The following is a 12,899-nucleotide window of genomic DNA, read 5'->3' as shown; positions in this document are numbered from 1 at the left end:
CTGACTACTGAGTGCTCTATAAAAACACACAAGTCATCCAGCCAATACAACCACATAGGTTCTACGTTTCTACCCTGTCTAAAATAACACTCCTATCTGTGTTGTTAGGTTTGGGAGTGGAATCATAATACTTAATGTCACAAGACACTGTGATGATGTGACTCAACAATGACCTTTGGTGTCAAAATGCACACAAACAGCAGTCTCCTAAATAAAAGTCCTTTATTTGTTTGACCGGTTTACTACCTCAACCTCTCTACTACCACAGACTTTGTGGCTCTTAATACTCCTTCACCTGACCTTATCCTTTGCTCCTGTAATTAGCATGGCCACTCGAGATTGTCACCTAACAATGTAAGTAAACACGGGTAATAAGCTCCTTTTACGACCTATGGGGTCAGCTCGCGGGGGAGGAAGGGCTCAAAACACAACACTGAATTTTGTCATGACCAGCAATTTAATAATGTCATGTGCTGTGTTGTTGCTGTATACTAAAGGGAGAGGAGGCAGACATCTCTATGGCTGATATCTCCAACACTCTGCAATTCACAGCAAAAACTGTCTAGAATGATAAATAGCACTACAGGTAAGAGGATAAATATCTTTCTTTTTTCCAATTTGAGGGTGAACTGTCCCCTTAAGATAGTGGAAAAGCTATCGGCTGCTATGTAGCCAAGCTACTATGGTATTGATGGTACCTTTCAAGTGGTCTTTCCCCACTTTCCCCACACACATTTGAGTGTGGCTAAATAAAACTACAGGGGTTGTCATTACATAAGGATTGTACTTGTTTTAGAAATTATGACAGTCAAAATGGATTTGGCTGTCCATTACTTTTATTTGACAATTTGTTTTGTTTTCTGTGTAAAGTTTTAAAGTTTGAATGGACATTCAGTGTGACGGCGGCACCCACATCATACAGTAATCAAGCTAACAGCACTAAGATCATAAATGTGCAACAACATCTTTTGATGCTGCTAGATATCGACAAAAGCAAGAGACTGTATAGTATTAACTTGCTTTGAGCTGTAAATTCACCACCTTTTCAACTTTAAATGCAGTTTCTCTCTCACTCTGCGCCACTGTAGTGTATCTGCGGCTGCAAAGAGTAGCGTCAAAGTCAGGAGCACTCACTGTGCAGCAAAATCTGGTACACCGCACAGAAAAAAACTAAGTTAACTAAGTTACACGTTAATTTCTGAGGTTAATTTGAGTTTATTTTTCTCAACAGAACGTGTCAGTATAATAAACTTTTTTTATCCTATTTTCTACAATAATCCAAAAGCCAATGGAAAAATCCCACTGGCTTTTGAAGAGGGAACCAAGGGGATGTTAACTTCCAAGACAGTCTACACAACAGTGTCACACCTGCAGCACTCTATTAAAAATAAATCAATTAATCACATGACACTGAATAATGGATTCCTGGGTAAGTTTCCTCATATCCCTTTTAATAAAGATATTGTGTTTGGTCTCCATATATCTATTGCATATCTCAGTCACAATAAATTTCTTTTCTCCTTAAACTGCTTGAGGACAACTGAAAGATGGACATCTCTGTAACATTAATGAGCTCAATTACCTTGCCGAGGGGACAATGACATTAATAATGCTCTCGTGAACTGTGTCCAGCAAACGCTCAGTCACACCCATGCAAGATTGAGATCTGATCCAACAGTCTTCAGCTGAGTGCTGGTCATTCTGAAACAATACTCCATTACAATGATGTTTCCACAGACTGTACCATCAGGGTAATCTTAGACTTAATTTCATCCCCTAGTGTCGGACACACACACACACCCACACACACACACACACACACACACACACACATTAGTATTGACCACAAACCATGAGACAGCAGATCTGCATCATCTACAAAGGATACACAACTACAGAGATGAATGGAAGGTCAGTGAGTGCATTGATATTCAGGACACAGCCATATGAGGAATATGTATGCATATGCACAACATCAACTGTGCGCACTCTCCCCATCTCACACACACATAACCACATGCAATCTATGACTCCCTCCTTCGCTGTAAGACAAACAGAGGGGAGGAGGGATGACGAGGGCAGTCAAGTGGCACGTGTGCAAGCTGTCGTCTGCACTGTGATATCAGCACAAGTGTTTAAACAGCCTGACGTGCACACAGAGACAGGGGGTGAGGCAGCTGGAGTAGACACCTATATGAATAGGGGTGTGAGATAATATATGCTTATGGTTACCTATTCGTTTGTCAGGGAGGAGGGCAGTTCCGCATACATTTTGCTAATCTACAGCCTACAACCACTTTTTTACTCTATCTCCACTGCAGTGTGACTACCTGCTGTGGTAGTACCAGTGTGGTGTAATGCAGCGGCAGGGTGTCATTGAGTTCATGGACATAAACCAACCCGCTGCCAGACTAGTCTACTCCTCTCAGGAATAGCAATAGAGGAGGTGTGTGTATGATATATGTGTGTGGGTGGGAGATCGAGGAAGATTGGGAAATGGCGAGAATGAGAGGAAGAGTCACGCAGACAGGAAGACAGATAGACAGACAGATAGATGGTAAGTGATAGAAAAAGAGACGTCTGAGGGGTATAGATGTAATAGGTGGAGGGAGAGGCAGACAGATGCCAGTAAAAAAAAGTAGTCTGCCCACTTTGGAAAAGCTCCCTTGTGTAAATTTACCACCTCCGCATGTGGCATTTCAAGCACGGGGGCCTTTATCAGACATGAAAAAAGACCAACAGTCTCTCTTTTTTTTTTTACTTTCTCCTGCTCTCACTCTCAGACACATGCCAAACTAGACAGTTACTGAGACATGCAGGCAGACAGTAGAAAAAGACAAAACAAAAATGTACAGACAGACAGACAGACAGGTAGACGGAGCGGAGGAACAGGTGGCACGACCCGAGAAAGACAGAGTGGAGATATTCAGCATGTAATGAGATGGGAGCAGAGTGAGACAGGGGATTCAGACAGAGTATGATACAATAAGTACAGCGAGATAAGAATAATTTATGACAGTGGAAAATCCTTTACAGGAGACGGTTCAGTAACAGCAAGATGATCACTGATTAGAGGCTGAATGGCTGCAAAGCTTAATAGCAGAATTGTTGTAAAGATTACAGAGCTCAATAGATGGAGATGATTAACGCTAATGATTTGGCCTTCTGCGAATTCTTCACATTCCGCAGTCTGGTAGTTTTGATCAAATCGGGAAATACCGCAGGAGTGAATGCTCCCCAGAAGAAATAATCAGTTCTCCAAATCGCAGCCACACACACACACACACACACACACACACACACACACATATGAAGTGCAGAATCTCTGACTTGTCATCAGAGCAGCATTTGGCCAAACAGGGGATAATCTGTACTCTTCAGCTGTCTGTGACCAGTGATTCAGTTTGACACCTTAATCTGTGGAAATCACAGAGGGCTCCACCGTGGAGCCAACTGTATTTACTATAGATTACATCTTCCACTAGTGTGCATTAGTCCAGTGACAGCTTTGCAGACGGCAGGGAAAGCAGCAATCATACGCCACTGACTGACTCACTGTGATTTTGCCACTTGCCAAATAGCCTCGTAGGACTCCCCCAACCATTTGTCTGAGTGACCGACTGTGTATGTGCCAGTTATGTGCTCCGGGTTGAATTTCCGTGGCTCGGGACTCAAAGTCATTTCCACTCAGGTTATCATGCCATCACCTTGTTTAAAGCATCCGTCCCAATTTCTTTTTCTTTTTTTTTCTCAAAAATTGAATGATGTAAATCAGGGTATCTGGGTGCTCATGTCATTAGCCACATACACACTAATTTTCTCCCACACACACAAGCACAAAGCTCATCTGCATTCGACAGACTGCTCTGAGGACAGCAGGGAGATGACATCACTTCTAAAGGACAGATTAGTTGAGGGAAGAAAGGTGGGGGAGGAAAAGAAAAGAGGACAAATTCGAAGAAAAACCTCATTTTTTAAGAAGCAACACTATTAAAACGCAGGTAGCCGTGCATTCTCTCCCCCTCACTTTTCCGCCGTTAGTCTCTTTCTTCTCTCACACACAGTTGTTTAGTCAGAGTCGTGTGTGCTGTGAAATTCAGTATGTATCTGAGTGCCTCTGCGCTCTCGCTGTGCTATACTCTAATGACCTTGTAGATCTGCCTGCTCTGATCTGCAGAGAAGCTTTTTCAACCCACTGAGAGTCAGACACTGAGAGAGAAACACAAAGCAAACCATAAAAAAAGCAGAAAGGCAGATAATAGGCCGAGAGGGGATGAGGAAGTGAATCTGTGAAAGAGAGACAGGAGTGTTGGGATCACTGGGCAAGAAGAGGGTGTGTACTCAAAACAACAGGGAATATACAGATAGACGCAGCATCTACTGCAGCATCAGTTTGGTAAATGCAACTTTATTACAAAAAATAAATACGGTAAATAAAATACACATACAATGCTTCTTCTGGCAGGTGGGCCAACAGCAAATTTCCATCAACATTCAGGCAATATGACGTTGTCTATTCCAAAATTTAGATTACTTTAATATCACCACTTTCCATTTTCTAAGCAGCTCTTATTTGCTGTGATACTGCAGAAAAGTCACCAGCAAACCCCTGCAAAGCTTTTCTGTGAGGTGTGTGGCTACAGAAATTTTGGACTTAGTCATGAAGGTCACTAACTGTGAAAACTCATGTATTTGATGAAAGGCTGCTAAATTGAATTTTTGTTTTTTGTCAGTAGACCAGTTGCAAACATTGCAAATAATAAGATGAAGATACACTTAAGTCAACATGAAATAAAAAAAATACCTTTTTCAGTTTTAATCCTGTGTCCCTCAGTTAATTGATCAGTTATCTCTTGTTGTATGTCAAATATATGTTAAAAAAATCAGTTTCCTATTGTTTTACATCAAAATCTCTGTCTTTTCTCTTTCTGCAGAGCCCGGTAAAAGGGTTTCAATGTTTGATGACTCATTCTGCACTCAGGGCTGTTTACAAAAGTTCCTTCGATCAAACGACACTTTGGGCAACCAGCTAGCCACACCAGTCATATAAAACCACATTACACCATTTGTGGGATGCAGTGACTAACAGAGCAATATGAAGAGGGACTGAAAGAGATATGTGTTTCGATATTAGCAGGCAAAAACTTTGTTTCCATTTCTAGAACAATGTGGTAGACATCTAAGTCATACATCTGTCATTTGTCCTGCTCATGATCTAACGGCAGGGTAGGTTTGTAATTAAGATAAGATGAGCCTTTATTGTCTTCCTTAGACGAAATGTGTCATAGACATTCAACAGAACACAGACGACATGGACACACACATACACAATGTGTGGAGCCAACACTCCACCATAGCTCAGAATCACACCATAGCCCATCCTCTTTTTTACAGTCAAATCAAATGCAAAAGATTTGATGTGAATTCCTCTTGTAACTGTGCTCCATTAAATATTCAGCTTTCTTGGGAAATATGTCACAGTTCAGAAGCTAGAGACGCTCTCATTGTCTTTAAGCTTATTAGTTTAAGAACTGCAGTCATAACAGCTTAGTTGACCCTCCAGTATGTCACCACAGTAAGGGACACCTTCTTCCATAACTGCCTGCATGGGGTATGGAAAACTGGCATCATCATCTCCAGTCGCAGTTGCTTACAGTGCAGCACAGTGCAGGTGTCCAAACTTCATGGAAAAGTGGCAACGAGTTGTAGATGTTGTGAAGATTAATACGTGTTTGGACCCCAAAGCTAATGTATTTCTGACATGTTGAACCGATTGCAGTAATTATGTTTTTAATGCAAAACAAACAAGTGTTTGTCTGCCCCCCCCCCTCAGCCCAACCAACACAGGCAGATGGCCATCCACCACAGAGTGTTGCTTCTGCTCGAGTTTTCTGCCCGTTTAAAGGAAGTTTGTCTTTGCTATCGCATTATGTTCTTGTTCTTGGTGGGAATTTGTTTGAATTCTCGCATCTCTGTAAATTAAAAGTTTTTGTCTGGACTGCTGTATATGAAAAGTGTACAGTAGCCTTTTTACACGCACTTCCATTAAAAAAGTGGTTTCAGTAGTTTCCGATTTAATCAAGCATTTGTTAAACAGAGAAAAAAACGTATGTCTTCATTCCTTAAAAAGTCATTGTATTTGATAATGACAATAGTAATTGTGCAATGCCATATGCCAGGATATTTTCTGATACAATTATTGTACCCTAAAAACCTCATACCATTGTGACCCTCGTCCTGAGATAACTTTTGTTACAGTTTGGCAGTCAATTAAAATGTTGTTCATACTAAAAAATTTAAATACAGCCCTCCATCGCAATGTTTTTATTTTGTTAGTTTCTCCATTAAAATGGCATGCATGCACTGATCCTTGGCCTCCATAAATCCATAACAAACTCTGATAACTTGACTGAGTAGTTGTCAAAAATTTACATTCCAAAAAAAGAGATGAACCTTTTAGTTTTCTAAATAAAGTCAGAAAATGCATATATAAAAAAAAAAAAACACATCACATGATGTTAATAAGTTGTCACAAATAAGAATGTATGAATAACTAAATTTTGACAAAAATGTTAGACAGAACCTTATAATTTTAAGGTTGCCGCCACTCCAGTCAACAACCAACACTGCTCAAATGCAGATTTTTGGGAGAAATACTGACAGAAATATAACACTATTTGTATACACATCTTTATTAATTATTAAGTTAATTATTAAGCCATTAAAGTAAAATTCTGTTCCCACTACAACATGAAAATCTGAATGATGATTCTGTATGCGCACATGCATGCTTGTTAATGTTGTTAATGTGCTTGTGTGTCAGACTGGTGCAGACGGCCTGGGCACAGGGGGAGTTTAATCATTTCCTGAGGGCAGCCGTAGTGTAAACACCAGTAGTGCAGTCATTATACAGAAGGAGTGGAGGGGCTGTTCATATCTGTAAGTGTGTTCCTGAGTGAGTCGGTGTGTTTTTTCATTCATTCATCCATAAATGTGAGTGCGTATTTAGCTTTAGTGTTAACAGTGGGAGTCACACAACAGGGATATCAGTGTAGTCCAGGAGAGAAAGAGAGAGAGAGAGTGTGTAGTCTGGCAGAAAAGGGAATGTGTGTCAGTGTGCATCTCTGTGCGCGAGTGTGTGTGTGTGTGTGTGCTAACTACTCTGCGGAACATTAAACACTAACGTTACCCATTCCTTTGTCTGCTCAGCTCTTTTCCACATTAAAACTGTCCCGCCTCAAACTACCACACATTAGCAGTGAGGCACACTGGTCATCTGCATATGTACACACACGCTCAAACAGACATATAGAACTGACTCAAACAACACATCAACACAGAGCACGCAACATCCAGATGGTGAATAAAAACATTCCAAATGGCAGAACAGAGCAGAAAATGTAAGCAGGGAAAACTCAAACAAACACAAAGTAACTCACACACACACACATGCACACAGTAAACAGCAAAGACTTACTGTATCTCTGCAAGGACTCATCTGACTGCTGCTGAGGGGAGAATGGAAAGTGAAAACCTCATGCTTGCTTCGCGACACTCCTCTCTTTCACTCCCTCCGTCACTGCCCCCTCCTCCCTCCTTTTTCCTTTGCTTTCTCCCTCCCCTGCCTCTTTTTCCTTCCTCCTCCTCCCCTCTCCTCTTCCTCCTTCCCTCCCTGTCCTTCACTCCCTCGCTCCTTCCCTCTTGGCAGAGCCCTACTCTATTCAGATACACCAGTCTCCATATAAGGCAGCACAGCTAAACATGTCACACATAATTTATCCACAGCAGGCTGCAAGTTCACCTTTCACAGCTCTCGTTTGGATCATATGCAAAAGAGGGAGGAGGGCGACGCAGGGGGAACTTAACTCAGACAAACTTCTACTGTCAACAGCCACGTTCCCACACTGCGCGGGAGTGTGTGCTCGCCGGCGTGCATGTGTGTATGTTAACAAATGCTGACAATCAGACCGTGAAAATGCTACCCGAGACCAAAATGCAATTCACCTGCACTGTTCCAACACCTCCCTCTACCTCTTTTCTTCCTCTCCGCCATCTGTATCTGCAGGCAGTAAATCTCATACAGATGCTGTTTGTGAGACCTGTCCACCTGCACACCCCCCACCCCCCTCTCCTCCCCTTCTCTCCTTCCCTCAGTTCTCCTTATCTGTACCTTCATAAAACATGAGTGACAGGAGCAGAGAGGGGGAGAAAACAAACTGGAAGGCAAAAAAAAAACATTAAAAAGGGTTAAACAGAGGCTGAAAAGGAGAGGAGGTGTTAAATCATTTTGTTTTGTGATTAAAACAGGGTGATGCAGCGAGTAAGAGTGCAAGGAGGGCGAGATAAAAATAATATGTCAACAAATAAAACGCCATCCGGACTGCTGTCTGGCTGTGAGGTTGTGAGAATCAGCGCGATTCCCTCTGATGATGTGTCAGGTTTTGCAAAATCGATGGCGTTAAAAATACATGCCTGCTGACCTCTCTTCTGCCTTCTCTACTTCCTCTGCTTGAGTTTTTTATATTTTTATTTCTTATTTATTTCAACTTGCAGCCTTGGTATTGCACTTGAAAAAAAAACGCTGCATGTAGTAGATAGCAATTGTGGTGAAGAGAAAGGAAAAGCAGAGAAAAAGAGAGATTGGGAATAATAATAGCTGCACTTGAGTAGCGGCGCTAGCTGGTAGCTTTCTCCTCCCTCCTCCACAGCTTCAGTCCACTCACAGGACAGCAAGAGTCACAGCTCTGTTGCCATGGCGTCTAACTCCATCAAACACTACGTCAGGTGCATGTTTGTCTATGTGACCATGTGTGAGTGTGTGGTGTTGTGTGTGTGTGTGTGTGTGTGCGGAGGCGTGTATGTCAGGTGGGTGTTACCAAGTGACTCAGAGCCACATCACTGACTTGTGGCTGCAATATATCAGTGTGTTTGGAATTTATCACTGTATTGGCTTGTGTGTGCATGTGTGTGTGTGTGTGTGTGTGTGTGTGTGTGTGTGTGTGTGTGTGTGTGTGTATGCGCAAGGGAAAGGTGTTGATTGAACGGCAGCCTGCAGCCTGCCCTCAAAAGCACCTATGATGGATCTCTGCGCTGCTCTAAGTGTTAATGTTTAGCCCCAGCTCCTATAAATATTTATCAATTCATTCATAGAGTCAAAGCAATGCACTACAGACGCCAGTAATATGGAATTTCAACTTTAGCGCCGGCAAGTCACCGACATGTGCCCAAAAAAGGCCCTGCAGTTGTCTTTCAGGACTAAACTGACCTGTGAAGGGGTAACAGTGTCTCTATGTATGCTCATGTTGAATTGTGATTGTTGAGAACAGAATGGGACTTGGAGGACCTGATAACGGTTTTCTCTGGAAAATGATTTCGCTCTAAAGTAAATCTGAGTTATGCCCTGTAAGGAAATACTTATTCTTGTTTGCCTTACTCAGAGCACAGCTGTCAGCGACAGATTTACAGTCTTACCCTGCTGGCCACCAGTGTCTTTCTTCGTTGAAATTTTTGGTCGAATTTAGGTTGTGACGTCTGGCGACAAAAGTTCAATGTCAGGATTTGACGCAGAATACTGACAACAGATGAAACCAAATGGCTTTTTAACTGTTTTATGTCATCATTTTGATGTAGAATGATGACTTTTAGATGCAGAGAAGAAACAAAAATAACAAAAACAGACATCTGCAAAACATCATGATGTCAACACAAGCTGAAATTCAAACATTAGGGCATTTATAATTATTGTCAATCATTGTAATTTATTCCAACCAAAATTCAATGTCTATTTGACACCTGACGCCCCTCCTACTGTCCTGTAGGCTGACATGGCTTTCCTCATCAGGCAGCTGCTGACATGGGAGGTCGTTAGCTCGGCTACGCTCACCTGGGCCTTCCAGATTATAAAAGCTCGGCAAGGTGTTCACACATTCTCTCCTTTACTACAGCACCCAGCATCATTGTCCACAGCACACCTCACACCTGCTTACTGATTTCCACACTCCGTTGTACATTTGAGTTCGTCTTAGTTTGATAAATTATGATTGGTTTAGCTAAATCTCTTGTGTGGACTCCCTCCTTGTCACATTCACTAAGCCAGTTTGTGACAGAAATAAAAATCAAAAGTCTTTCTGACATCATATTAATGCCTATCCAGCTGGGTTGCTCATGGGAACCTCAGTAGGTCACCTGCATTCAAACATATGCCAGAGGTGCGGAGGAAGGGCTCCAGCCCAAATGTTTTTTGCGGGTGGTTAGGGTTAAGCGGTTAAGGTTAGGGTTAATAATATATGCCTATGTGGTTTATCCTTCTATACTTTTCCCTAATAAAATCTAATTGAGTAAAAGACCTTGTGTTGGCATAACCGTCAATTCAGAGTAATACAGACCAAATCTACTTATTGCAGATCCTTGATTTGTTCATAAGGGTTGACCGAATTATTAGACCGGGGATTCAGTTTAGCAGATTTCTGTTAACTCCACTCCAGCACAGTACAACAAAAATAGGTTTCAAGATGTGCAGTTCTTTACATGCCAAATTTTACCCAACCCATGTCATGTTATGTGATGTTAAGCAACTTAAAAATAGTAACTTCAGACAAACGTTGCCTCTTTTTAGGGGGGAGGATTAAACATCAATCATCATTTGTTGTGTTGTGGTTTCAGAATGATGAAGAGGGTTATAGAACAATTAGACGGAAAGGCTCTACAGGATGGATTTTTTGCTTGTCAACTCTTGTTTTTCCTAAATTATGTAAACATTTGTAGGCATTCTGTTACGTCAAATGGATTGAAAGATGTGTGTATAGTTGCTGTGCCTGGGAAAAATCCCCCCAGTGGAGCATGCCCCCAGAATTCTGTAGATTTGGGCTGAGCCCCAAAAGTTTATAGCATCTGGCTCCGTTCCTGACATACATTACAGAACATCTTCTACCAGGCTGAGTGCGGGAATCCAGTGGGACAAGGAAGGTCGACTCTGTTTGCATCAGAGATGTTTGGTACTCAAACACTGTCAAAGATGATGGACAAGGTTTCCATGATGTCTCTGTTTTATATTAGGTTGCCAACCATATTTTCTTCTCAAAGAATGCACCAGTGCTTTTGTTGCTGCTGTTTACATTCCTCCTGATAAAATTAAATAGATTAATATGCACCTTACTCCTGGTTTGGGTTTGTTTTTCTTGTGTGGTATTGAAGGACTACAACTGCATTTTGTTGTGCAACCCAGTGTTGTACAATGGCAATTATTGAATATTGAAAAGTAGCAAAAGTTACAACTAACATTTGTGACAGAATGGCCACTGTCAGTGTTGCAATGTGTTATTTTATAGTTAAAGTATTAATATCCATGCATTATAAAAAGCAGCAAGCTGATGTTGTAGCTAATTTAAAAGTTGAATTCACTGTGCATTTTATTTTAAATGTTTGCATTGTAAGGATTTACAATATGAAACTTCTAAGAACTCCCCCACCCCCACCCCCCCACCCGAGCCACAGTCACATACAAGTGCACAAAAATGGAAATACTCAAGCAAATAACAAGTTCTTAAAATCATACCAAGCGCTTGAATAAATGCACTTTTCACTGTCAGGCTTCGAGTCTAAAAGGAGAAACGCAGTAATGAAGAAACAAGGCATAGTGAAAGGTTTTGGACTTGTAGATAATTGCTGCAATTGCAGATAATTTAATGCACACTAAGGTTCCTGCTTACTGCTCTGCTGATGTCTGTGTATGGAGGAAAGAGCAAAAAGGACTTCTGAGGCACTGCTTTCTAACACAAGCCAGTATCTCTCACATTGTCTCTCATACAGATCATATCAAAACAGGGCTACAGATCCATGAACATGTGTCCTTGGTGTTCCAGATCATTAAAAACAAGAATGAGGAAAAAGACGAGAAAGAGAACAAAGACAGGAGGAGTTAAAAGTTGGACAAGGAGATCTGGATTCATATATCACCGCTGATCCTCGCTGCTAGGCAAAGCCTGAGCTGGACCAAGAGTAAAAGGAAATCTACTGGAGAAGTTGGAGAGGGATCTCACTGAACGGAAAATCCAGCAGTGTGATCCGGTGTGAGTCTGAGAGGTTTTCAACATTCATAACATAGTTCTGCTCTATTGTTCAAATCATTGAACAGATGATCTTCAAGAAACAGTACCTAATTCAGTCTGTTAAAACAGCCTCTTTCGTGTTTGTCTGAACAGCTCTGTGTTCAACACATTCTGGGGCCCCCCACATGCAACCTCAGTGGAAAATGTGGGAATCTGGGAAACAGACCAGAAGTGGAATATATGAATGACCATTATTCAAAAAGCTCCTAAACTGACCACAGAAATAGCTCTGGTGTAACCACTGTTATGTTTGAACTTATAGACAGATAAGCATCCTTCTGCTTTTCTTTTTTCACTCGCTAACAGCGCCTCTCCGCTTTATCTTGAACTATAACACTTCCTTTAAAGAAGACCTTATATACCCAGATGACTACAGTATATAGGCACATATCTACACACTTTTATCAGGCAGCTTTGATTCTCCTGAACGCCAGCGCTGTATTAATACAAAGTGGAGAAAGAGATATAGAAGCCACTGTCATCTAACTGTCTTGTGGATAATTCTATCACCTGACAACACAGTCGCGAAGTGAAGGGGCCTCTTAATGAAAGGAACCATAATGAAAAAGAGGAGCCTTTCCATTTTGAGTTTTGACAGGTGGATTTCTGCAGGGGAAGTGCAGATAGAAGCAGTGCTCCATCAGAGCTAAATGGAGACAAACTGAATATTCAAAAGATTTTTTATGTCTGATCTGCATTACGGCTTCTTTTGCATTCCATTTCCCAAGCCGCAAAAAGCTCTTTGCATAGTCCGTTACAGTGTTCAGCATAAACAGCTTCCCACAGTCACAT

At 41.5% G+C, this 12,899-nt stretch overlaps 1 protein-coding gene across 11 annotated transcripts in view; it reads right to left on the bottom strand.

Annotated features, from left to right (window-relative positions):
- LOC121942974 (muscleblind-like protein 1) overlaps positions 1–12,899 on the bottom strand; it is a 79,380-nt gene that overhangs the window by 64,163 nt on the left and 2,318 nt on the right. For 10 of the 11 annotated variants that reach the window (XM_042486305.2, XM_088079004.1, XM_088079000.1 and 7 more), the window contains exon 1: positions 7,478–7,636. The exons of the other annotated variant lie outside the window; for it this stretch is intronic. The gene's annotated coding sequence lies outside the window, so the exon portion shown is untranslated. Of the gene's footprint in view, positions 1–7,477; positions 7,637–12,899 lie in introns of those variants that run through there. 11 annotated transcript variants of the gene reach the window in all.

Source organism: Plectropomus leopardus, chromosome 6 (assembly GCF_026936395.1).
Source record: "Plectropomus leopardus strain MGB_pleo_1.0 chromosome 6, ASM2693639v1, whole genome shotgun sequence".
Classification (NCBI taxonomy): Eukaryota; Metazoa; Chordata; class Actinopteri; order Perciformes; family Serranidae; genus Plectropomus; species Plectropomus leopardus.
Note: the sequence above shows the minus strand (reverse complement) of the source record. Positions and strands in the feature narration are given on the sequence as shown.